A 27,647-nucleotide genomic window follows, 5' to 3' on the forward strand; every position below is an offset into this window, starting at 1 on the left:
TAACCTACACGTGAGAATGGCAACGGTGGGAGAGATAGAAAAGGAAGAGAATAAAGAGATAAGGTTAACTAGGCAGCGCCCGGTATGCTACCCTACACGTGCGAAGGGCAACGATGGCAGAGATAGGAAAGGAAGAGAATAAAGAGATGTGCTCACTTTTCTACGTATCCGTTGGCCGTTACTTGTAGGGTACACAGGGCACAGACTGATTGTTCACAATCTTGCACTCAGTCCTGAGTCCTTCAAGAACTTTAAAAGTGCCTTCAAAGTTGTCCTCTGCGATGAAGGCTTACTCCAAGGACCCAGAATCTTGGCTTTAGTAACAGTCCGAGGATCTAAACGGCGTAGTGTTGCAGCCAGGAGTGCACGCTCACGCTGAAAGCGAGAGCAGTTACAAAGGTGTTCTATTGATTCGGCGCACCCACACATCTCACACGCAATAGAGTCTGCCATTGCGATTAAGGGGGAGTAGGCATTTTTGAACGCCCCTCCCAGCCACAGGCGACACAACAGCGTAGCATCGCAGCGGGAGAGGCCGGACGGAGGACTGAGTCGGAGTAAGGGGTCTAGGCGGTGCAGGCGGCATGTGGAGTTGCTAGTAGAGGACCATGACGCTAAAAGCTCTCTTCGGTAAAGCATTCGCAGATATCTTGCAGTGTCGAGTGGCCATGAGAACTTGCATTGCGCAACAGATCTGCCATGAAAGACAGCCATAGGAAGCGGTGACCATGGAGCCCGCTTTCCGGGTGTGGTGCCGATAGATACTCGAGAGCAAGTCCAGGCGCACTCCTGTGGTTGCTTGTAGGCCCGGTCAGGTTAGGAAATGCCGGTCGTGCGTCGTAATGTGCAAATCATTTAGTTCAGTGGGCCTAGCAATGTAAGCGGCACGTCTCTGTTACATGAAATGAGGGGCATTTATTCGATACTGCACGGCCCACTTATTTAAAAAGTGGTAACAGCCAAGTAAAGGATTGTTTTAATTTTAGCAGCGGAATAGACGCAGCGTAATGTTTTTGCTGTTGTGTACAAATTATAGGTAGGCTTGCTGTATTCATATGTGAAGTGGAAGAATAGCAATGCTTCACGCCGGAAGCAGTACTCGAAAAAAGCGCATCTGCCCCAATGTACTCGTACCTCAAAGTTAGAGCATCAAGCTCGAAATACGACTTAGAAATAAACCAATCAATGACTCAAATGAAAACCCAGTATCTTCGTCTCCTTCATACACAGCTTCTCTTATCCTAACAAACCTCTTATAATAAAATGAGTTATGAAGTGCCGCACGGTTCTGGCTCTCGATAGAAAATTTAACGCGATTTTCGAACATATTATCTTTTAGTTGGCACTCAGGCTTCCAACACAGGAAAATACTTTTAAAAAGTGGTAGGGCTTTAAGGTAGTTAGGCCTTGTTGACGTGAGAAGGCATGTTTTTAGTCTGAATGGCTCAGAGTTTGGTTAGCTGGTCTTCGACACATCTGGCGACGACATTAGACTCAGGTTAAACTGATCTGATCCTTTCGCGCTACCGATGCAGGCTGATGAAGACGACGATGTGGAATGCACAGCGCGAGAGTGTGCTGCAGTTAAACACAAGGCGTGATCGGCTGAGGCGATACCATAGTGCTCTCCTGCAGCAGCCAGCAAAGCTGATCTGTTCGCGCCGCCGCCGGTTCGAGTCTCAGCCTAGGCAATATTTATTTCATTAATTTATTTATGTATTTGATAAATGAGCAACTGCCCATTGCTATGATTGACTTCTCTTAGTCTCCAGCCCGTTCATCATCTTCATCAGCCTGACTATGCCCACTGCCGGGCGCAGGCCTCCCCATGTCTCTCCAATTAACCCTACATATCCTTTGCTAGCTGCAGCCACCGTATCCCCGCCACTTCTCATTCGTCCACCTAACTTTCTCATGCCTATTGCTATTTTTTCCTTCCATCAGAATCCACTCCGTTAGCATTAAGATTCTTAGATGTGTCATTTCATTGTTACCGCGGATGCCAAATCAAAATATTCAAATAAAATCATCCCTCAGCAGTGTTATTGCCAGTTTTATTACCTAAGTTACGGTTATTACCGCCTCAGTAAGGTTCTCCTGTGCATGTCCGTATATTCATTGTTCATCAGAAGTTCTAATGATGAAAGTTTCAATCAGGAATAAGTTGCCGTTTTCTTTACGCTTCAACTGTATGTAGGGAAGTAGTGGCGCAGTGGTTATGGCGCTCGGCTGCTGACCTGAAAAATGCGCATTCGATACCGGCCGCGGGGGGTCGAATTTTGGTCCAGGCGAAATTCTAGAGGCCCGTGTACTGTGCAATGTCAGTGCACATTAAAGACCCCGAGGTGGTCAAAATTTCCGGAGACCTTCATTACGGCGTCCTGCATAGCCTCAGTTGCTTTGGGACGTTAAACTGCATAAGGTATGTATGTATTCAGGGAAGCAAAATTAAGAATTACGTTCCAAGTGAGCCTCTTATCTACACAAAAATTGTCCCGACTTGGAAGCCATTATAAGTGTTTTGCGTCACACAGAAGCAACGAAGGCATTTGTATCGTAACCTCGAACATCAAATAAGGTCGAATATAAATTAGGGTTGAATATCAAGGGATCTCTGAAGTAGTTTTCCGCAATGTAGCGGTATCATAACCAGAAGTACCCTGCGTGCAGTATTGCAGGCTGTATCTTCGAAGATTAGTATGTAACTAATACTGTCATGCTATTGACTCTTTCGCTCGCAATTCGTGTGGCGGTAAGCTTTAAAGAATAATGCGGCACATCTCGAGGGCATCTAAACGGAGTAACTAGTGAAGATGCATAATAGCGGCTCCAGTAGCAGCCCAATCAAAAGTACGTGCAAACATCACTGCAGGGTGGCCGACTTTTCATTCGGCCGGAGCAGCCTTGGGGGCCCAGGCACCTCATGCGGAATCCCTAGCGTACAAGTAGCGACAGAGTGTAAAACAGACGCTGGTTCTCGCTTACGCATTCGGCGGTCACTGCTGCCAACGTCCCTGTCATTGGCAAGCTTCTCAATCTTCCTTCTGTAAACCCACAACTTCGGAACGGCTTTGTGAACCCTGCTTTAAGCTACCCATAAATTTCATCGAGAAGTGTTAAGAAGTTAAAAGCAGAGCAATTCATGCTCAAGACACACTAGCGTGATTTCTTAATCTGCACCATAATTTCAAACTCGAGAAAACATTGGGTCTCCTTAACTGCATAGCAGAGGCAAAGTGTTTACTATTAAAGGGACCCAAAAAGGGGGTCTCACTAAAGGTGCGATATGTCTGGGATGCAAAGGACGACGGTTCATGATTATCCCCAGAAAGAATGATTTTAATGCGTTTTGTGGAAGCTGAGCTACATGCAGACAAAATTTGAACTTCCGCGTCTTCGCGCCTTTCCCTCTCCTCTCGCACGACAAAACGGCGGCGCTCCTCCGCCGGCGCCACTCACTCGGCCCCAGTTTCTCAGGAGCATCCGAAGGGATCAGACGTCGGTCGCTCGCTTCTTAGGCCTTTCGCTACCCGTACCCGGCGCCTCGTGCCAGTGTTGACCTAGCCGCCGGTGCGGCCGGTTGCGCGCGGCGGTCGCCCCTTCGAGCACGTGCGCCCTCCGCGGCCGCGGCGTGTGCCGTCGGCACCTGCGGCCTTCGGCCATACTGTGTGCCCAATGATTGTGTGTGTGCCCTGTGCCTTGGTGCCCTGATTTTGGATTTCGCTCCCAGTTCAGCAGATCCAAGGCCCTTTCTCCGCCCCAGCCGCCTGGTGTGGTGCCTTCCCAGAGCCTCTACTGAAGCCTTGCCAGCGCGTCGCTGTAGCAAGTTTTTCGTTCTCGTTTTACTAAAGCGGCTTCCTCTAGAGGTTACTGCCCCTCGCTAGCAAGGCCTTTTTCTCTTTTCCTTGTTCTAATCATTCCCCTGAGTTTCAGCCGGGTGTTTCTTTCTTCTCTTAGAACGTGGGCCTCACGTTTTTTCCCCTTAAGCTTCTTCCCCTCTCTCACCTCTAATATTAACATCTTCACAACCTCTCCTTCCTTATCTGCTATTCTTTGTGTCTAGCTCTTTTGGTTAAGTTCACCTACTCCTTAGCCCTCACTTTTCTCCCACGTGTTTTCTTATTTCCTTGCTCTCCTCATACTTCTCTTTCCACATTCCATTGAGCGCCTTCCTTACCACACTTCTTTGCTCATTTTTCCTTGCTGTTTGGTCAATTTGATGTTTTTCCCTGTTGTTTCTTGCACATTTCTTAACCCTTTTCTTCACTACCGTTTCATTGTTTGTCGTCTGCTGTTTTTTTCTCCATTTGTTGTTGTTATTAGCCTATCAAAAGATAGGCTAACATTTGTTAGCTGTTTCTTTTTTTTCTCCCTCGTTCTCATTTTCTTCCTCGCTCTCAATGTCCTGTTTTATTTTCCTCGCGTTTTTTTTCGCGTTTGCATTTGTTAACCGTTTTTCTTCCCTCTTCCTTTTCTCATTCCCGCGTTTTGTTTCTTCGTGTTTTTCTTGCGCATTGGTTAACCTATTCTCTCCGTTTCTCATTGCCGCGTTTTGTATTCCCGCCTTCTGTCGTGTGCATTCGTTCACCGTTTAATTCCCCCTTCCCTCCCTGCCTATCGTCGTGTCTGGTTTCCCGGGTTTTTTCTTTCGCATTTGTTAACCGTTTTCTTTCCTCTTCCTTTTATTGTCGCGTTATGTTTCTTCGTGTTTTTGTGCCATTTGTTAAAGTTTTTTCTCCCTGTTCCTCATCCTCATGTTTTATTCCTTCGTGTTCTTGTGCGCATTTGTTGACCTTTTTCTCCCCCTTTTTCCTATTGCTAAGATTGGTTTTATAGTGTGCATTCGTTCATCTTTTGATTCCCGTTCCCTGTTCCTTTGTGTATTATTGTCCCGCGTTTTTTGTTTGTCATTCTGTTCGCGTTTGTTAACCGTTTTTTCCCCTCTTCCTTTTCTCATTATTCTGTTTTTTCCCTCGTGATTTTCTCCTTGTGCATTTGTCGAGCATTTTTTTGTTCTGTTTACATTCTGTTATTTGCCCGCGATTTTTGTGTCCAATAGTTAACCCATTCTTCCTTCTGTTTCTCATGGTGGTGTCTTGCTTTTCCGCATTTTTTTTCGTCCACATCTGTTGACCAGTTTTTCTCTCATTGCAGTCTCTTGTTTTCCCGCGTCCCCTTTTTGCGCATTTCTTAACCGCCCGGCTTATTCTTCCTTAGTTTTGTCATTGTGTTTATTCCTTTTCTCGTTTCTCTAGCGCACTCCCCCCCACCTTTTTTGTTTGCCGTGCCTCTTGTTTTAGAAATCGGAGGGGAGTCCCAACCCACCATGGGCAACAACTCTGCGAGCCATCACCCGGACACTGGGCACCTCTCCCGCAGCTCGAGGCGCCCGTCCTGCCAACATGGTCCGCCAGTTTGGAATGTGAGCCAGAATTCTTCCTGCGCCACCTTCGCCTGCGGGTGGGACTCCTCCTGGAGGAGTACAAGAGCCAGCGTGCTCTGGCACCACCACTCTTCCTGGGCCCGCCCAAGAACCCTCTTCGACCAAACGGCAGCCAGGCTGACACTATCCTGGATGGCCCGCTGGCTCCAGGCCCTCATCGCCCGAGCGCTCCCCCTCGCCGGTCGTCACGCGCCAACGAACAAAATATCTGAAGGCACACCCCGACGAGCCCCCGGGTCCCAGGCGCCAGCCGAGGAGACCCCGCCGTCCCAAGGTCTAGGCCAAGGAGATGGCTGTCGTCTCCGCAGTGAGCCCCGAGGATTTTGTTAGCCCTACTAACATAGACGCTCTGCTCACCAGTTATCTTGCAGACGACTCCCAAGCCCACGCGGAGCAGGATGCGGTCGCTACTGCTCCGGGGGCCCACCTCCTTATTCGTGCGGAGAACACTCCCAGGCCCTGGACTCGCTCCTCGTGGGGGCCAGCCAGCAGCTCCGTGCTAAGACCTGCAATGCTGCATTCCCGTCTGAGGACCCCTACGGACTATTTCCTTCCTGCGTCCAGCCAAGATTTTGGAGAGGTAAGTAAGGAGCCTGCCCCCCTCATCTCTCCTCTCCTGAAGCAGGTAGCCAGAACCATCGTGGCGGAGTGGGTTGGATCCTGGCTCAACGCAAGGCCAGGTGCCCAGCGGCCCTGAGACACTCCCGGTATTCCACGGTGCTCTTCCAGAGGTCCTTTCCCTCCGGGACGTGGTGAAGGAAGATTATAGATCCTTTCTGTACTCCCCTCCCAGAGGCCTGGAAGTCCGGAACAATCGGCAGCGCAACATCATCGATGCCGACGTCTGCAGCGAGTAGTCCCTGGCTGGTCTCATGGGGCTGAGATTACTCCTCTCCACCCCGGGCAGGCCGTTCGAGGTTTTCCGCCCTGATGACCACATCGGGACTATCTTCGGCTTGGACCCGGCGGTTCTGGACAAGGACATCGCGGACACCATAGAGGCCTCCGTCGACATCCTGTGTATCCGGCGCCGCTGTGGCGCTGTTACCATCCGTTTCAGCGTATCCCCCCGGACCAGGTCCAGGTTGCCGGACTGCAATTCCGGGTTCGTCCCTTCAAGGGCAGGCCCCTGCATTGCTCCCAGTGCGGCGCGTACAACCACATGGCCGCTTCCTGCACGAGGCCTCAGCGCTGCACCTTCTGCAGCGGCCGCCACCACCACAGGGACTGCAGTGTCGAGGTCCCCAGGCGCCTCCACTGCACAGGACGCCATCGCGCAGTGGACCACGCCTGTCCCCGCTGGAAGGAGCACAACCAGGTGACCACTGCAGCTACGCGAGACTGCCAACCCTGGTACCCGCCGCGCCGTCATGGCAGAGCTCCTCCAACAGCTGCAGCCCAACAGGGAGCCGGGCCCGCGAGAGCCAGGGGCCTCAGCTACGCCTAGGCCCTGCGGTCGCGGAGCTCTTGGCTCCCCCGCCCTGCTGTTCGGATCCCGGCCCCTACCCAGACCGCTACCCCGGACGCCCAGCAGTCGGTGACAGCGGCTTTGTGGCTGGCCGTCCAGACTCTCCTGTCACAGCTCCCCCCTACCTAAGGGGCTCGAAGGCTGTCTGAGGAAGCTCTCGTTGGAGAGAGCCCCTCCAGCGGCAATGATGGCCAGCCGTAAAGGTCCTAGGGCGAAGTAGCACGTCCTTCACTGCAATGTGAATTCCCTGCGGGCGCGCCATGCCGACCTTAAGGACCTTCTGTTGCAGGGCACTTTCAATTTTGATGTCCTTGGATTACAAGAGACCCGTGTCTTAGTGGATGCTGCCCGCCTTCCTGGTTATACGAGCTATGCAGGTTGCTCCAGCTGCGCCATTCAGAACTGCAGTGCAGCCCCCTGCCTGGACACCTCCCACCCACAGGAAAGGCCACGCGCGGCCGTCTATGTGTGGAGCAACCTGCCCCACATCGTCCTGGATGTGGCCTCCCCAGATATGGGCCCAATGGAAGTCGGTGCTATCCGCGTCCGCCTCGGCCGCACGGACACATCGGTCGCTTCCGTCTATGTCCCCCAGTGTCCCCTGGGACCCTTCCTGCCTGACGGCTCTCCATTCCCCTCTGGGCAAGGATGCTTTGATCTGTGGTGATTTTAATTCCCACTACAGTAATTGGGGCAGCCAGATGACCTGTACCGGCGGCAGGAAGCTCCTGGACGCGGTGTCGGCTGCCGGTCTCCACGTGCTGCGGCCCAGAGCGGCTACATTCATCTGGCCAGGCCACTCTACGGTCATCGACATGGCCCTTCTCTCGGAAGCCTGTCGTTACTCCTGGAAGCGGGCGACAGACTCTCTTGGCTCGCACCTCTTCGCCATCTTCCTGAGCCCTTCCTCCGACAAACGTCCAAAGGACAGGAAGTATCATGTCATCAAGTGGTCCCAAATCAGGAAGCTCACTAAAGACATCCCTTCTCCTGCGGACTTTCTGGATTGCCTGAAGTCTTCCCAGGTGGCCACTGTGACTGTCTCCTGCACAGCACATGCCCCTGTCCCGACCTCCGCCTCCTCGGCCTTCGCGCTGCAAGGCGTCGAGCAGAACGCAAAGCAGAGAGGACGTCGTCGCCTGCGGATTGGAAGGCGTACCGCAAGATCGATGCAGCCTGCTACTGACAGGCCAACCGACGGACAAGAGAGAACTGGGCAGGCATCTGCGGCTCTCTCCAGACCGCTCGTCAGTCATCCAGGGCCTGGCGCCTGTTCCGCTCCCTTTTGCAGGTGGTCACCAGCTGTCACCCTGTTCTGGGGGCAGCCATCGCCCGGAGCGTGTCCTACCAGGTCCTGGACGAGCAGCTGGCTGACCACTTCTCTGTGGCGAGCCTCGCAGGTCCCATCGTTGTACTGAGTCCCCCTGCCCAGCCCTCTTCCGGAGGACCCCCTCTTCCTGCAGGCCTATCCAGTTCTTTCGCAGCTTTGTGTGATGCGCCCATCACCCCCCACGAGCTCCACTGAGCCCTCCACCGCTCTAAGCGCAAGAGCGATCCTAGGGCAGATGGGCACACTGCAGATGCTGCGAAATCTGGACGCCCCTGAGTAGACCCGCCTCCCGGACGCCTTCAACAGCATCTGGGACAGCGGGATCTTGCCAGAGAGCTGGTCCATGGCAATCGTGGTCCCGATCCGGAAGGCAAAGAAACCCCCCAGGGCTCTTTCCTCCTACCGGCCTGTCTCGCTGACCTCGGCGGCCTGAAATTCATGGAGTTCGTGGACCGTCAACGCATCTCCTGGATGGCGAGTGCCTGTGGCTTCCTGTCTGAGTGCCAGACGGGCTTCCGCAGGCACTGCTGCATTGCAAGTTCCATCACCGACGTGGTCTCCTGCCTGGAGGAGGCCAAGCAGCAAGAGGACGTCGCCCTCTTTGTCCTCCTGGATGTCCAGGCCGCCTTCGACAACCTGCCCCACTTCACCAACGAGCAGACCCTAGGCGAACTCGCAGTGACTGGGCGGTTGCGTCAATTCGTGACCGCATTTCTTTGCAACCGCTCCATGCAGGATCGGGTTGGGGGTACCCTGAGCTCTCCGCGGCCCATCACCACCGGGGTCCCTCATGGCTTAGTTCTCAGTCCCTTCCTCTTCAACCTGCTCATGGCCGGCATCCCGTCCGCCATCCAGCAGGGCCTTGCCATAGGGTCTTCTGCTCCGTGTATGCGGACGACGTCGCCCTCTGGGTCCGGGCCTCTCGGATGCACATCGCCTCTGCCAGGCAGGCCCTCCAGCGAGCCCTCGTGAGGTGCAGTGCTTCCTGGCGTCCAGGGGCCTGGTGCTCTCTGCCACCAATTCAGAGGCACTCTTCGTCCATGCGCGGGGTGCACGGGCCACGTCGCGAATCCATACCTTGCGGATTGACGGCACCGACCTCCCTGGACGCAGCAAGTGAGGTACCTTGGTTTCACCATCGACCATCGCCTCACTTGAATCCCGGGGGACAAACCCCCCCCCTGCTCCACCTGGACCGCGTCGGCCGAGCAGCGCAACGCCTGGATCATCCGGCTGTTTGAGGCAGCTGGGACATCAGCGGTGCTCTATGCCCTTCTTCTGGTGACTCTAAAGACCACCCGGCTTCGCCGCCTCGAGACCTCTCGGCGGAAATCGATGCGCCGTCTCCTGGGAGTCCCACAGAGCTCCAAATCGCAGCCACCCTAGCCGAGGCGGCGGTGCTCCCATTAAATCTCCTACTCTTACAGAGAGCCCTCACACACACGGACCGGCTCCACCATGTTCCTGACGGGAAAGCCCTCTGTGCACACCTCTCAGGACGCTCCTACTCCATGATGGGCATGCTCTCCGCTGCCTACATGGAGTCCCTGGGCCCTCCCGCCAGCCACCCTAACCTCCCCCACCACCTACGCGTCCTGCCCTGCAGGTCTTCCTGGACTTCGGAGGCACGTCGAAGCGCCACAAACCAGCAGCGGCCCTCGATGGGACCTAGGCTGCCTACCTGGATTAGATTAGGGGTCCACTCTTCTATTCGCCGATGGCTCGGTGCTACCAGCCACAGGACAGGGGGCAGCGGCACTCGTGGCTCCACAGCTGAAAGTGACAAGGACATGCAGGCTGCCCTTCCCAGGCAGTTCCACTGCGGCTGAGCTGGCCGGACTCCACCTGGCAGCGGAACTGATTGCGACCATTCCACCTGGTCCAGTCGTGGCCCTCTGTGATTCCCGGTCAGCCCTCCAGCTGCTGTCCAGGCCTCTTGACAACGTGGCAACTACCGCGCTGCAAAGGGCCCGCCTGCAGACCCTGGAGAGATTCTGGCCACGAGATCTCCCTGCATTTGGTGCCGGGCCACTCCAGCATTGAAGGCAACGACCTTGCCGACACTCTGGCCAAGTCTGCCCACACCGATGGGTTTAGTCCCTGGTATCCTTTTCATTGACTCAACATGACTGCCCGCACCCTCATCATGCAGATGATACGGGCACTTCACCCCGACCAGAGGATTGCGCCTACATGCCCTTCCGCCGGCTCTCGGACCAGCTGCCCAGGCGGGACCGAGCCCTCCTCCTGCGCCTCCGCATCAGTTGCACGTGGACGCCCTCCAGATTGTACGCGTGTGGCAGGGCCCACTTTCCTGCCTGCCCTTCCTGCGGGGACACGGGGACGATCGGCCACCTCCCTCTGGCGTGCCCGACCCATGATTCCCCCAGGCGACGATTCGAGTTGGGATACCAGGCACTCGGTCTCCCGTCTACCACGGATCACGACCTCCTCTTCCCGGCTTGCAGCCAGCTCCTGGCGCATCGTGTCCTTCTTTCTTTCCTCGAGGAGACTGGCCTGAGCATCCTCCTCTAGACCTTCGCCCCGTCCAGCACGAGACGATTGATCTGAGTGGACCGATGCTCATTCCCCCTGCCCGGTGCTTGCACACATTCCCAGTGCACCGAATCTCCTCTCCCGCCCGCCAGGTGCTTGCACACTTTCCCAGTGCACCGAGGCTCCCCTCCCTCTCTTCCCGGTGCTTGCAAACACTCCCAGTGCACCGTGGCTCCCCTCCCTGTTGGACGCTGACGTTGCTGCGGCGCTGCGACCCCAGAACAGCCTAGGACGTCCACGGAAACTGCTGCGGCTCTCCCCTCTCCCCTCCCTCCCTACATCCCCTACCCCCCCCCCCCCCCTGATCCCCAAGAGTGTTGTCCTAAGAGCCAACATACGTCGGGACCAGTATTCTCCTCCTCCCCCTTCATAGCAACAACCGCCACCACCACCACTCGGCCCCTGTCCTACCTCTGCCGCCAGAAGCAGCGCGTGATGTCTGAAAGAGTTTGGCGCTGTGAACCAATGATAACCCACCGCTGCTGACGTCGTTTGCAAGACGGGACGTCATCTGCCAGGTTTTTCACCCTAGGCCTCACTCATGAATGACGCATTGTAAAATGACTCCTTTGAGCCTTCAATTACGTGCCAAAGGCGCAAAATGCGTTTTTATGGTCAACTAACGCCATGTCGCTTTAAAAATTGCAACCAATGCAACTTATTACCACAACTCGTCTTTCGAGGTGAGATTTTCGTCTGGGCTGCATGCGGGTTGACGTCAGTGGTCCGCGTCTCTCGCCTAAGCGCTTTGTTCGTCCCAGTGGAATCCATGAAAGCCATCGCCTTCAGTACGCACGCCTTTCTCCGGCCCGCTACCATGGATTACTCAACTGTCATCCAAGAAAAACCTTGCTGCGCCTCATATTCTGCGGTCCTACAGCAGCTTCTCTCCTGCGCCCCTGCACAGAAGCGGTTTACCTAGCAGAATTTCATCACCACCATCGAATGAATTACCACTGTGCGGTGTTAGCGTGTGTCTGCTGCTCGGATATCTCCCTGTGGACTCTGGACGAACGGTGACATTTTTCGCATGCACCTCGTCTGCCTGTTTTTCTCCGGCCTCAATGGCATTCCCCTCTTTCTGGGCTTTCTAATTCCCTCTTCTGCGCTCGCCGCTATGGCCCGCTTTATTTTTCCAGCCTTCATAGCATACCTCGCGAGTAACTTTATCTCCCTTTTCTACTGCGCGCCACACTGGCCCGCTTTTCTCCCTATACATTCGCGACCTCTCGTCGCGATTTTTGCTCGCACTTCATATTCTCCAGTCCACCCCTCTGTGGCTTTTGCGCGCATGCGGTCTACTTTTAGGTGCATTTTACAGGTGTTCTTGTTGTTTCGCAAGTGCCCTGGGGTTGACCGCAGTCGTCTGTGTACACGGGGTGCATGGGCACGCGCTTCGCTATATATGGGCGGTAGTCTGCGTTGTCGTGTTCATGATGGGGCCGCACCGGACTCGTCCGCTTCTGCCGCCACCGCTTAGCTCTATCGGGCGCCTCGCTGCTCTTGCCCTCCCGGTCTTTTCGGCGCTCTGTGTTGCCGTTCGGGCGCCTTTTTCGCCCGAGACCGACCCAACTCTTCTTACCAGGCTTTTTGCGCCACCTTCTTACCTCCCCTTCCTACCCATTTCCTCCTCCTGCAATTTGTCTGTCGGCAGAAATTGTGGGTTGTTTTTGTGGCGGCGTCTGCCCCTAGGGGTTGGCCGCAGTGGTCGGCGTACACGAGGTGTTTGCGCCCGCACATGGCAATTCTGGGCGGTAGTCTGCGTAGTCGTGTTCATTGCCTGGACGCCCTGGACTCGTCCGCTTCTGCCGCCACCGCTTCACCCCATCGGGCGCCTTGTTTCTCTTGCCCTCCCACTCTCTTCGCCGTCGGACAGTTTCGCTCTCCCCCCCTTGCCTAGGGACGACTATCTGTCTCTTTGCGAGCATTCCCTCTGTCAGCCGCTTCGCAGCATCGTATCTCTTGTATTCCTCACAAAATTTCCTCAACAATCCTCCTGTTTTATAATCGGACTTTCCAGTCCTCTTTTCTTTTTTTTCCTAATATTCCATCACTAAATTGCTGTCAATTTACCTCTTGTAGTCCATACTATGACAGTCGCTCTCTGGCAGAGTTACGAATTATGTCCCTCCGCCACTTACTATTCCTTCGGGGCGTTGTTCTTTGGTGTCGTCCAGACTCCTTTGCATCTCCAGCTCCAATTCCCATCAGTCAATTCCTTCCTTCCCACCAAGTGCCTTACACGCCCGCTTGGTGTGTGCCGTGTTGCCTTTCTCGGACGCCCTCTCTCTTCCCGTACCCCCGGCCCCCACTGGCTCTGAGCAGTGATCCCCGCCGAGGGAAGCAGAAAATAGAGCCATTCCCCACCTACAACGACGCAACCAGGATGTGGCAGCACCGCAATATCGAGCCGGACGAGTGCGACTCGTCATTGGCGATGTTGGTACGATCTATGCTGACGAGTACAGGTCGGGGTTGGCGGTAAAAGGGCCAGACCCCTCTGCAGGTAGAGTACGACTATCGGGTATTTTCATTTATCCAGGATTGTGAGTGTGTAGTCTGGGTTCGAGACCTTTTGGTTTGAAACCAAGACGTGCAGACTTACAGGTTTCCGAAATGGTCACTGATTGAGAAGATATTTTCCAGCAAAGAGTCCATGCCACCATTTCCTCCTTTGCCCACTAAAGGGGAAATACGTTAGTCGATCCCGAAACAGTTTAAGTGTCTTCTCAAACATTACAAAACAATGCAAGGCTGCTATCTCTAAACGAGTGCTATCGCTCAGAAAACAGCCTTCTGGACAAGCTGACATATATTGCTGCACATTTTTGCAGAAAGAAAGGCACGATCTCAGTGCGCATGCGCTTTCGTTCCGCGCAAACGTCGAGATGAGGAGTGGAACTTTCTAAATTCGTGAGGAATTTTTGATAGCGGAAAAACTTAACTGGGCAACAGCTGAACAAGAGTTTAATTCAGCTTATTTTGGTCTGTAAACGATGTTCCATTGTCATAATACGACTCTGGCTAAATGGTTGCACCATCGCATGCACGACAGCAACTGGGTGAACGACGACGCCTTGCCTGTCCTGTTACAGGCGTCAAATATACTGCGGTGCGGTGTCGTATGTCTTGCTGAACTCAGCTGCAAAATAGGGTGCCTTTGAACGAAAGCCGCAGGAACGTTGTGAATAAAAAAAACTAGGCCATTTTCAAATTGGCAGCTGCTCGCTACTTCCAACAACGTTACTAGATCCCTTCAGTTGTCAAACTCCCCACCGCGGCGGCTGTCGATGTGTGGCCCATTTTCGTTTCCTCTCGCCAGATGGCGTGGCGGCCACGGTTAGCCCGGTGCCCTGCGCTACGCAGCGCGAAGCGCTGCCGGTTTGTGTATTATAGATGGCATTCTTTGCCTTGAAATTGTCATGCACTGCTCCTCAGAATTTTTACAGTAATTAGGGACCTCTTCGAACATTTTGGCGAGGCTATAACTGACGGAATGAACAGGAGAAAGCACCAGCAGCGATCCTGCCCCGAAACTCATTCACTGCCCTTGTTTGCATGCATATACTACTCAAAATGAAAAATAAGCAAAGCAAAGAAACTTGCCTTTTCTCAGCAGCATGAAAAGCATTTATTGCCAGGCACAAAGGACGCACCCACAATGAAACTGTTAAGCATTGCTTCACAATAGACGAGCTTTTTCGCTGGCGATGGCGACTTTCTCGCGGGTTTGAAGGCGCCGGTTGACATCCCTGGCATAGAAATGCATCCGCGTGACAGTGAAAAAATTTAGCACTTGGCACGTGAACGTGGGCTTGTGCTGATCACAACCCAGCCGCGTTAGGTAGCACTCATCCAGCTCGTCCAGGACCTTCCAAAACAGGTCCCCGCAGAGACCTTCCTCATCAAGAGAAAGTGACAGATTCCTTTACAACCCCTACGAAGTGTAGCATCTTGATGCTGGGGTGCCTCAGGCTGCCTTCCTTAAAGCTCCGATACCTGGTCAATTACGCGTCAGAACCGACGACAGGAGCTGCTGAGCTAATGTCATGCAGGCACAAATGGCACTCTGTGCGCTTGCTTACTTTGTGTACAACATACCCAGATAAGTAATAAACAACACTGTCATCTGGTGAACCTCTGAAGCAGCTGTGCTCATCGGTCATTTTGTCAGGGGTAACACATGGAAACGTTGTCATTTCCAACAGCCTAGCCTCAATCTCATTGCGCAAGCTAGCTTTGTTTGATCGATGAGCCTCTGCAGCAGTCTTCAATGTTTCTTCTACACTGACAAGTACAGCATTCAGTTCGCCTTGAACACTTCCACGTAGTGTTGTCTTGATGGGCGTGTACAGGCTCAGCAGGCGAAATATCTGAAAGAAGTTCATGACGGTAGGGTGCGACTCATCACCTCCAAATGAACGAGCGAGGCCAAAATGCCGCTGAAAGAGAAATCACAAGCATTTGAGTAAAAGTGCATGTCTCTAAAGTCCAAACTGAAAGTGAAAAAATTCATGTTACCTCCAACGGGCCCTGGTTAAGCTTGGCGGTGAGTACGTAATATGCGCCCTTGTCGAAGAGATAATTGATAATATCTAGCGTCGACATCATTGGGACACGTAGGGACTCCGTTGTCAGCTGAGAGGCAAAGAGTCTTGTGCCCTTCTCAACTGCATTTCGCTCAGTCACGTTCAAGACTTCCAGGAACTGCTTCGTGATCTGAAAAAATTCTGAATAATCAAACCATGCGGACACGCAAAGGCGTATGTAATAGTATAAGCCTAGGCTCCATAAAGTGCAGCTAAGCTGCTTGCCTCTATCTCTTTGGAATGGCGCCTGATTCCCCTAGATGGAAGCTTGATGTTGAGCGCATCAAATACGTCGTTCAGCATTCTTGTGAAGGCCTCAGTGCCTTCTGAATCTTCTAAGCCAACGGCTTTTGCTTCCCTGTACACGCGTATTCCAATAGCCGTCCCACGGCTAAAGAGCTGCAGAAAAAAGAATTGCATTTCTTCACATATAAGGACAGAAAATAAAACAGCATGCTTTTACAAGAACAAGATCTACTTGTGTAGCTAGTCTGACGCTCATTTTGCGTAGGTTATCAGGGGCAACATGTGCTTCGGCCAGTTTTGGCACAACTCGCACATGCTTACTTTTCTCTGCTTCATGCAGGGTCACATAATGCCGGAAATTGATGCGAAGGTCGCCTGCCTGGAAGAAACAGAACCCAACTGTTAAACAACACTGAACATTTGCTCATGCTTTTTTTCTTTACGATTGCTTAGGTGTGCTTCCTCAGGTGATTTTGGATACACTTGACGATATGTGGCACATCGCATACGAAGTAGATGTTTTGCGATGGCTCCCATGGATGCTCAATAAAGTGGTGAGGTGCATCCATTTTGCCTGACACTCCAAACTGGCTCTACATAGATTTGTTGTTACCAGCAACGTCACTGATCACAGCCAGGACTGACGCATTGTTCTTGTGAAGTTCCAGGATAGCACTCATTACGTGTTCTGCAAGAACTTTTCCGGGTGCACCTCCTTTTGTCGCAAAGCTTGCGATTGATTGCACCCAGTTTTCAAACAGAGGCACGAACATCAGTACCAATGCGTGGTCGGCAAGTTGATTTGCGTTTGGTGCTGTAACGCCGCCATAGTCCACGAATCCATCCATCTTGCATGAGGCTTTATTGAAGGAGATACCCTGCGTTAACTTTACCTCGTCGAGGAGCAATACTCCTAGCCGTCTTAGATGGCTTCAGTGCAAACCATGTTCAGTGCAAACCATATTTGCATGGAATTCTCTTTATTATTTGGCGAAGGCGAGCCTTTGATGGCAGCGGTGGCAGCTGCATGTCAGCAATTAAAGTGTAGGCTTTTGGACTTGAGATGTGCAGTAGCAGACATGTCATGAGCCACTCGGCATCATACCGCCTCCCATTTCTTGACTTTGCTTTCGCTGTCATGAAAGCTGTCTTGAAGGCTAACTGCTGTCTGGCTGGAAGAACGCCAAGGGTGCTGTCAATTGTCTACTACGGGATTGCGCTAAGGTTCCGCTTCATCAAAACAAGCTCTTCTTTCAGTTTTTCTCGCCTTGAGGTTGCACGAATTGCTTTGCGTCGCAGCGACTTCAAGCAGGCCCTCTGCTTTTTCTTGCAGTCCTTTTGCTGCTTTGTCCGTTGCAAGAAAAGCTTGTCCAAGGTCCGGCATTGAGCACATGTAGCATTAATGCCCAATATAGTGCATGTGTTGCGCCTCCACGTTTCATCTTGATTTGTTGACACCACTGATGGTGTGAGTTTGGGGTACTTTTTAGCAGGGCATCCCAGGCACAGCCTCAGCTTTTTCAGATACTGTATCAAACACTTCAAGTCATCAAATGACTTCAACTCAATGCCCTGCTTCCCGGCGTAGACACTACGTGGCACGAGTCGACCATTTGCACACACGGTCAAATCGAGGTTTTCCGATAGTGCCACGGTTGTTTCCACACGGGGAATATTGTTTCTTATGCTGAGCTTGTACAATAGAGCCGTTTGTTCGGCAACATCAAGAGACCAACCTTCAAGTTTTTGTCCCCCTTTGGCTAACCAAGCCAGCATGCCAAACAAAGATTCAGTACCATCCAGCGACACGCCGTTTTCTGTTTCGTCGTAGCTATCTCCGAATGCTGCAATCGTACGCTCACCTTGTTCTTTTCGGCTTTTGCTTTTTGCAGGAGAGAGTCTGCGAGAAGGTGCTTTACGTTTCCGTGTCGGTTTAGAAAGATACTTCGGGCAATTCGGGAACACGCGAGGGACGGCGTTGTCTTTCAGCGCCCATTTGTTGCGCGGTATCGCGACCACTTCACCGGAAATGTTCTGCTCGAAGACCTTGAAAATGTCGTCACCCTGAAAGTGAAGTTCACAAACGGAACACGAGCTTGAAAGCTTTTTGTCCAGCCTTGGTATTGCGCGCTCACATAGTTTAAGGCGTTCAGCGTCGCGGGGCGGTCTGAAAAAATGTCTCTTCTCTCCCAACAGGACTTGTCGGGCTAGTTGGTTGATCATAATGCAAAAAAGACGAACTGCGCAACAAGAACACGGACGAAAGGGAGGCAGACACACACTAACGCAGACTTACAACTTTACTAAAGGAAGGAATACAAGGCAAATATATATAGCGATCCCAACGCACTTCAAATCTGATCAATATGGCACGTGACAATCTGCCCAGGCGATAAACAGATCACACAAGAACCAACGCTTACAAGATAATCTTATACCGGGCCGGCCCTTACTATGAAAACAAAAAGCAAAGGAACGCTTAGCGACAGTGCACTCTTGAGAATTACGCGTTCTCCAAAGTAAGAAAATTCAAAACAAAACCACACCACTGTAGCCATCTGATACCACTGAAGCTCGAACCGCTTACAAGCGCAGGTGCTGACACCAAAACCAAGAGACGAAGCACACCCCCTTTTGAAAGCAAACAAAACGGGAAACAAGAACAACCACATCGGTTATCGTCAAAATAAAAAAAAAAACAGTGAAAAAAGGCACCAGGTCAAAAGGGTAAAAACACCATGAATCAGCTCAAGAAGCTACGTCACAAAAACAGTGAAAATAGGCACCTAGTCATTTAAAAAACAAAAAGATGAAAGACGGGACAACAGTTTAAGACAACAACGGTTTTAAAAAAGGGGGGAGGGGTGAATGAAATCCGAAGCGTAGGAAAACATCTCAAACCATGACAGAACCGAAACAAAACTGAGATCGCTAATCAAATGAACAACGAAAGCATCAAACGCAATCAGGAGGCACTGCTCAATCACCAGGGCACAAACAGGCCACTAGGCTACACATGCCCCCGCAAAAACGAAAATTCTTTGGATGATAAGGAAATGGAAGCCTTGCTTACACAGTTGTCCGTGGTGCCGATGTAAAAAGTTTCGACGACGAGACGCTCCCATTTGTCATTCAATCTGGCCAGAAATTCCGTCTTTTCGAACCATGGTACACAGTCCCGTTGCTTCATTTTTGTGCAGTCCGCACAATGCTTAGCCAAAAACCCTCCATCGTTGTTTCCCACGCTCAACCGGTGCTCCCTTGCTCTTTCATTAAAGCATCTGCCGGTTTGGCCTATGTAGACTTTTCCGCAACTAAGGGGAATGCGGTAAACAACGCCGGAAACGCAATCTTTGAACTTCCTTAGATGTTTGATTTTGCAAGGGGTCTTCTTAGTGTTCTTCATCATCACGCACAAATTGGACAGTCTGCATGGAGCCGAGAAGACAACGTTGACGCCTCCTTTTCTCGCCACTTTGATGATTGAATGACAGATTGAATGGCCAGATTGAATGACAAATGGGAGCGTCTCGTCGTCGAAACTTTTTACATCGGCACCACGGACAACTGTGTAAGCAAGGCTTCCATTTCCTTATCATCCAAAGAATTTTCGTTTTTGCGGGGGCATGTGTAGCCTAGTGGCCTGTTTGTGCCCTGGTGATTGAGCAGTGCCTCCTGATTGCGTTTGATGCTTTCGTTGTTCATTTGAATAGCGATCTCAGTTTTGTTTCGGTTCTGTCATGGTTTGAGATGTTTTCCTACGCTTCGGATTTCATTCACCCCTCCCCCCTTTTTTAAAACCGTTGTTGTCTTAAACTGTTGTCCCGTCTTTCATCTTTTTGTTTTTTAAATGACTAGGTGCCTATTTTCACTGTTTTTGTGACGTAGCTTCTTGAGCTGATTCATGGTGTTTTTACCCTTTTGACCTGGTGCCTTTTTTTCACTGTTTTTTTTTTATTTTGACGATAACCGATGTGGTTGTTCTTGTTTCCCGTTTTGTTTGCTTTCAAAAGGGGGTGTGCTTCGTCTCTTGGTTTTGGTGTCAGCACCTGCGCTTGTAAGCGGTTCGAGCTTCAGTGGTATCAGATGGCTACAGTGGTGTGGTTTTGTTTTGAATTTTCTTACTTTGGAGAACGCGTAATTCTCAAGAGTGCACTGTCGCTAAGCGTTCCTTTGCTTTTTGTTTTCATAGAAAGGGCCGGCCCGGTATAAGATTATCTTGTAAGCGTTGGTTCTTGTGTGGTCTGTTTATCGCCTGGGCAGATTGTCACGTGCCATATTGATCAGATTTGAAGTGCGTTGGGATCGCTATATATATTTGCCTTGTATTCCTTCCTTTAGTAACGTTGTAAGTCTGCGTTAGTGTGTGTCTGCCTCCCTTTCGTCCGTGTTCTTGTTGCGCAGTTCGTCTTTTTTGCATTCTTCTCTCCCGCAGATCGCACAGAATCGTAACCGCTTTTACAACCTGGCACGTAACAGCGCGGCATAATTCATGCGGTTGCAAGCACGGTGCACAAACACTACGCATCTCCGGATACGAGCGCAAACGTTGCCAAACGGACACACTGCCGCTCGCAGCCCACACCGGCGGGGGCGGTCGGTTCGACATCTTGCCGGGCAAACGCCGTCGCGCGCGCCTCCATGCGGCGCGCCACAGAAAGGCGTCAGGCGGGCTTCACAGTTTGAGAACTGGAAAGAATCTAGTAACGTTGACTTCCACTGCATGTGAGATATGAGCACTGGACACCAAATATAGCGCCCTCTAGTTGGTCTAGTTAGTGGGGCATGCATGTTCTTCACTCGAGTAGTATGAACGATTCTACAATGATCTGGTGTCCTGCGCTTGTGTTGTTCATTTTTATCTCTTTCTTGGCCTGTACACTACGCTTGCTTGGAAAACACCACACATACAACTGCGCGATTTAAATAAATATGCCGCCGCTTAAATTTTGCTCTCGTATTTACAATTTATGAGTTAAATGTGTGCACTGCCAGTCATGTTTCAACGATCTGCTTTTTCAGACAGGTTCGCTTGGAGAATAGATGCCACCATGACGTTGACAGAATACTGCTGATTAATCCTGCCATTTTAAGTTCAATAAGTAATAAACCTTGTCGTGCGTACTGCTGTACTGTCACTGGAGTGAAATTCTGCACTCTGAAGTGCTGCACAGCACGCGACAAACTTTCCGCACTAACACAAACATTACCAGGAATATGAAAGAGAAAAACGTCTGCGAACAGCACGTCACTGAGGTGGTTATCATGCCTTTTCAGTACGCAGCTTTGTTCTGTAGGTGTATGATATGGGTGTGTTTAGTTGCAATGCGAGTTTTACATATCTGTAGATGCACCACAACCGCACACCTAAAAAGGGAAGGGGCTTAGTTAACAGACCCAAAAACGGCCTTGCTTTAATCACAATGGCCGACTCGTATTGCAGCGAACGTGCCTTACGTTCGAGAAGGTGTAAGAATGCACTGTAATATGGGATACAGTCCTCTGGAAGGTACCGTTGCTTTCCAAAACAGACGTAAGGATACACCTATAAGACAAAACATACACACTTGAAGAAGACTGTTATTCCCACTGATACAGGGAAAATTTGCCCTTAAGGAGTGTTGTAGTAAACTACTTATGTAGGTTTTGACTATAGCCCTGCCACAGTAACTTTACCCTTAACTTTGCACTTCCTAACGCCGCGTAAAGCTGCACCCAAACGAGCAAAACCATAGGCTCTTGAGGAATGTTACGCCCATCAATAAGGTGCAAAGCAGCACTCCAGGAGCGCTGTAGTAAGCTCATTAGACAGGCTGAAGAGTATCCTTGCAACGATAAGTTTACGCTCTAGAATTGAGTATAAATTTATTCCGAGTGGGTGCGAACTTGCACCAGAAAGTAAAGTATATGTTTGAATTTTCATGGCTTAAGCCTTATATTTTCTGAGCAAGGGTAACGTTAGTCATCAAAGCCTCATACCTACACTTGACCAGCCGGGATAACATTACCCCGATTACAGCCTAAACATTACCCCGTACGAAATTAGTCCACCGACCAAGGCGTAACTTTACACCAAAAAGGGCTCGCCACAGCGTCAGTGGATTTACTTCCTTAAAGTACTAAGATCACACCTTTTTTTTATAGAGTGTGGGCTTCAGCAGAACCAGCGTCGCCATGGCGATGCGTGTCACACCTGGTGAGGTTGCCAGCTGGACAGTTTCCCCTCTGTAAGGTGGAGATGCGTATAGCCCAATAAACACGCTTTGTTCCAGTTGCCCACGCCTCGGTGGTTCTCTGCAGAGGGCACGTAATGAAACCAGGCTTTTATCAAGTGGTAACCAAGAATTTGGGTTACAGGTTGGACTTCTGCTTACAGCTCTCAGAAGGACAATGCGCGGGCCATATTTTGTAGCCCTGAGTGCGGTTATATTTATCACCTTTTATTACTTTAACATGTCATCCTTCACAACGCTTGTCTCTCAACCAATAAGCTTCTCAAGATATTGTTACGTGGTCCAGGCGGGAACGACGCGAGAACGCCCGGGCACAGCACACAGGTCAAGAGCACAAGGCGGCCCGCACAGAGCACCGAATCCCAGAGCACGCGCGCCTCCAAGAGTCTTCATTCATCTCTTCTTCTATCCGTTGCATGGCCCCCGGTCGCAAAAAAAACACCGTCTCGGTGGAAATTAGGGCGGGGCAAGGGATTGCGACACGTAGGGCTTGAGGCGAGAGACGTGGACAACGTCACTCTGAGATCCACCGGAGGTGGTCTCCGGAAAGGCCGGGGCAATCTCGTAGGTGACGGCGGTGACCTGGCGGAGCACACGGTATGGGCCAACATAGCGAGACATTAGTTTTTCGCAAAGCCTGACACGGCGTGTGGGCGACCAAAGCAAGACGAGGGCTCCAGGGGAAAAAGTTACCATGCGGTGGCGGCGGTCGTAGTAGTCCTGCGGTGAAACCTGCGAGGCTTGTAGGCGGGAGCGAGCCAGCTGGCGGGCGTGGTCGGCGCGGGCAATAGCGTCGTGGGCATATTCAGAAGGCGGGGAAGGAGATGTCGGAAGCAGCGTGTCCAAAGGTAATTGGGGTTCACGACCGTACAACAGATAGAACGGAGAGTAACCGGCAGTGTCATGGTGAGAAGAATTGTAAGCGAAGGTCACGTATGGAAGGGCAATGTCCCAGTCCCGATGGTCCGGGGAAACGTACATGGCGAGCATATCCGTGAGAGTGCGGTTGAGGCGCTCTGTAAGACCGTTGGTTTGGGGATGATAGGCGGTGGTCAGCTTATGTTTTGTTGAGCAGGAACGGAGAATGTCGTCGACAACTTTAGAGAGAAAGCAACGGCCGCGGTCGGGGAGAAGTTGGCGGGGTGCACCATGACGGAGGATGAGGTCGTAGAGGAGAAAATCGGCCACGTCGGTAGCAGTACTGGTGGGGAGGGCCCGCGTGATGGCATAGCGAGTAGCATAATCTGTCGCAACGGCAATCCATTTGTTTCCAGAGGTTGACTCCGGAAACGGGCCCAAAAGATCCAAGCCAACACGATAGAATGGTTCAGGGGGCACATCAACAGGCTGGAGCAAACCCGCGGAGAGCGTGGCGGGACGTTTCCGGCGCTGGCACTGGTCGCAGGCACGAACGTAGCGGCGGACGGACTGGTAGAGACGGGGCCAAAAGAAGCGACGACGCACACGGGCGTAAGTACGCGAGACACCCAGATGTCCAGCAGTGGGGAGGTCATGGAGCTCGTGGAGGACGTCGTTGCGCAGATGCTTCGGGACAACGAGCAGTAGGTCTGGGCCGGCCGGGTTCAGGCTTCTGCGGTAGAGTGTGTCATGATGAAGTACAAACCGGCGCAGGGCAGGGTCAGATGGAGAGGTATTGAGGCGGGAAATAATAGAGCGGAGCTCGATATCTCGTCGCTGCTCATCGACAAGGTGAGTAAGAGCAGAGAGCGAGAAGAGGTCAGCGGCGGTGTCACTGGCAGAATGATCAGATGAGTCAACGGGATATCGGGAGAGGCAGTCAGCATCAGTGTGTAGCCTACCGGACTTATATACCACGGTATAGTCGTAGTCTTGGAGGTGTAAAGCCCAGTGACCTAGGCGGCCAGTAGGATCTTTCAGTGATGAGAGCCAGCAGAGCGCATGGTGGTCGGTGACAACCGTAAAAGGGCGGCCGTACAAATATGGGCGGAATTTCCCAACCGCCCAGACAAGGGCTAAGCACTCACGTTCGGTAATTGAGTAATTGCGCTCCGGGGCGGAGAGGAGACGGCTGGCGTAGGCGATGACACGGTGCTGTTCGGATTGCCTCTGAGAGAGAATAGCGCCGATGCCATAGCCGCTGGCGTCTGTGCGGACTTCAGTGGGAGCTGTCACATCGAAGTGGGCCAGAACTGGCGTGGTAGTAAGCTTCAATATCAAGGTGGAAAACGCGTGTGCTTGGTCGGGTCCCCAGATGAAGGTGGCTTCCTTTTTCAGGAGGTCGGTGAGGGGGCGGGCGATGTCGGCGAAGCCTTCAACAAATCGAGGAAAGTAGGAGCACAGCCCTAAGAAGCTGCGGACGTCGTTACAGGAACGTGACTGCGGAAAGTCTTTAACGGCTCGGATCTTATCAGGGTCAGGGTGCACCCCCGTGTCGTCGACGACATGACCCAAGATGGCGAGTAGACGGCGCGCTAAACGGCACTTAGACGAGTTGAGCTGCAGGCCAGCATGACGAAAGAGGGAAAGGATCTGAGAAAGGTCAGTGAGGTGAGAGGAAAACGAGGGCGAAAAGACAATGACGTCATCGAGATAGCACAGGCAGGTGGACCACTTAAAGCCTTGCAGAAGAGCATCCATCATGCGTTCAAATGTGGCTGGTGCGTTGCATAATCCAAAAGGCATAACTTTGAATTGATAAAGGCCATCAGGAGTCACAAAAGCGGTTTTCTCACGGTCCTGTTCATCTACAGCAATTTGCCAGTAGCCGGAGCGAAGATCTATGGACGAGAAGAATTTGCACCATGGAGGCAGTCAAGCGCGTGATCGATACGCGGCAGGGGGTACACGTCCTTTTTAGTGATCTTATTCAGGTGGCGATAATCAATGCAAAAACGCCATGAGCCATCCTTTTTCCTGACAAGGACGACGGGTGAGGCCCAGGGACTGTGTGAGGGTTCGATAATGTTTTTTTCTAGCATTTTAGTAACTTCCGCATTGATTACTCGACGCTCGGCGTGAGAGACTCGGTAAGGGCGGCGGCGGATGGGAGGCGCATCGCCTGTTTCAATGCGGTGCCTGACGGCGAGAGTTTGACCCAGCGCGGTGTTGTTCACGTCAAAAATATCCGAAAAAGATTCGAGAAGGGCACGAAGCTTGGCAGTTTGATCGGGATGGAGGTCGGTAGCCATCATGGTTGTGAAGGTGTCGGTCGACAGAAGAGACTGCCGGCGCGGTGCGGCGGTTTCTGGAACTGGGGTAGCGGGCAACGTAGCCACGTGGCAAGGAGCGAGAGGGGATAGCGTAGCGACGCATATGCCGGACGGTAGCACTTGAGAAGTGAGGCCGAAGTTGAGGAAAGGCAGAGAGAGGGCGTTGGCTTGGACGGTGGCAATGTTATGAGGTAGGGCAACGTTACGGGTCAGAAGGAGGTCAAGATTGGGAGTAACGAGATAGTCGCCATCGGGAACTGGGTGAGATGGGGTCAATGGAACAAAAGAGGCGGTTCGGGATGACAGGCGAGCATATGCGGTACTGAATAGTCGCAGTGATACATCAAGTTGGTCTGAATCCAGCATTGGAAGGGCGAGGTGTAGAACACCCTCCGAGCAGTCAATGAGGGCGGAATGGTCAGTCAAAAAATCTAAGCCGAGGATAAGGTCATGGGCACAGGTGGTCAGCACGGTGAACTGAACTGGTATACTCTGGCCGGCAATAGTAACGCGCGCGGTACACATACCGTCCACAGCAGGCGTGCCACCATCCGCGACACACACACGGGACGTTGCAGGCGTTAGGACTTTGCGGAGGCGACGGCGGAGGGCAGCACTTATCACTGATACATGAGCACCGGTGTCAATCAGGGCGCGCACAGGAACACGGTCGATAGTGACGTTCAGAAGATTAGGTCGAGTGGTCGAGGGAGGATTTGTAGTCCGGGTCGTTGATGCAGCGTCACCTCCGGGAGCTGCATCACTTAGTTTTCCAATTGGGAGCGGCTGCGAGAAGGCGACTGGGGGGAACGAGAGCGGCGGCCCTGCGGGGACGGAGAGCGGGAGAATCGGCGTGGAGGAGGTACGGCTGGTGCAGACGGTTCAGACGGGGCGCGGGTCGAGAAGTTGTGGGATGAGGAGGGACTGTAGAAGGAGGGGAAGACGTTGCGGGGCGTTGAAGACCATGGACGACGGCAATGACGGGCGATGTGGCCAATGCCAGAGCACCGGAAGCAAATGGGACGGTCGTCCGCCGTGCGCCAGTCATTGGGATTGCGGGAACGGGGCAGAGAATAGGTGCGACGAAAAGCACAGGGAGGGGGCTGGGGGGTGTCCGGGCTTCTGATGGCGCACACTGCTGGAGCGAGGTTCAGATGAGCGAGTTCCTGCCGCACAACGGCCTGAATCGGCGACACAGTGGGCAGGGTTGTATCAGGGACGGAGGGCGGGGATATCACAGGTGCGAGGGCCTCCAGTTCACGTCGGACGATCCGGGTGACTGAATCGGTGACGGCAGGGGCGTCCGAGGGCGTGCGGGATAGTGATCGGTGGTCGTCACAGGAAGATGTCGCGGCCGTGTAGGGAAGGCGAGAAAACGACGGCGAAATGCGGCGGCCTTTGACTTGCTCAAATCGACGGCACTCGTTTATGATGGAGTCAATTGAGGTACAGTCTTTGCAAACAAGCAAGTGGAACGCATCGTCCGCAATGCCTTTGAGCACGTGGCCCACTTTATCGGTCTCACTCATTGCGGCGTCGACCTTGTGACAAAGCGCCAAGATGTCCTGAATGTAGGCGACGTAGCTCTCTGTAGAAGACTGTGCTCGAGTAGCCAGCTGTTTCTTGGCGGCGAGCTGGCGGTCATCAGGTCTACCGAATAGCGTCTTCAACTTTTCCTTAAAGGTGTCCCAACTTGTTAGCTCTTCCTCGTGGGTCTCGTACCATACGCGCGCCGTGCCATTGAGGTAAAAGAAGACGTTCGCGAGCATTAGCGTAGGGTCCCACCTGTTGTAGTTGCTGACACGCTCGTAAAGGTTAATCCAGTCTTCGACGTCGGAGCCATCTGTGCCGGAAAACGTGCCGGGGTCGCGAGGCGGAGCCATGATGACGAAAGGAGGGGTAGTGGGGGTAGTGGAGCTCCTTGACCGGCCGGGTGGAGCCATGGTGGTAGTCCCGGCCTGACGAGTAGTACGAAGCTGTGTGGTGTGCGCAGCGTAAAATCCGCACCTCCACCAAAGATGTTACGTGGTCCAGGCGGGAACGACGCGAGAACGCCCGGGCACAGCACACAGGTCAAGAGCACAAGGCGGCCCGCACAGAGCACCGAATCCCAGAGCACGCGCGCCTCCAAGAGTCTTCATTCATCTCTTCTTCTATCCGTTGCAATATCATTCGCAAGCAAGAAAAAGGATCGAAACTGTATTTTTCTACTACAAACCTTATGAAAGATTAGACACCACCTCCATTTATTACTTCGTTATCAGCCCCCGGGTGCATAGCACTCCTGAAGAGGTGTTTCTTAAAAGCATTAAAACGTACATTATGAATCACACTTAGAGGGATCAAGGCAACGCGTAGCCGCCGCGATGCGCGAATCGCAGCCATCGAGACCCGAATGCTTTTTGCCTGCCCCAGAAGTCGGGCGTAATGGGCGTCATCTACGTCCTTTCCTGCTACGCTGTGTACTTGACGGAGACGACACAGGGGAGAGTGAGGTCGTTGTGCTTGTGGTAGGCATTGATTTACTGTCGGGAGCCTCACTGATGCATGCCACGCCAACTTAGGACATGCTGCTCTTGCGCGTCGCTTTC

At 52.4% G+C, this 27,647-nt stretch overlaps 1 pseudogene; it reads right to left on the reverse strand.

The window, feature by feature from the left end:
• Positions 1-14,398: 14,398 nt before the first annotated feature.
• On the reverse strand, positions 14,399-15,888 carry LOC144099617 (uncharacterized; annotated as a pseudogene).
• Between the last annotated feature and the right edge of the window lie 11,759 nt (positions 15,889-27,647).

The sequence above is a fragment of the Amblyomma americanum genome, chromosome 1 (genome assembly GCF_052857255.1).
Source record: "Amblyomma americanum isolate KBUSLIRL-KWMA chromosome 1, ASM5285725v1, whole genome shotgun sequence".
In the NCBI taxonomy this organism is placed as follows: Eukaryota; Metazoa; Arthropoda; class Arachnida; order Ixodida; family Ixodidae; genus Amblyomma; species Amblyomma americanum.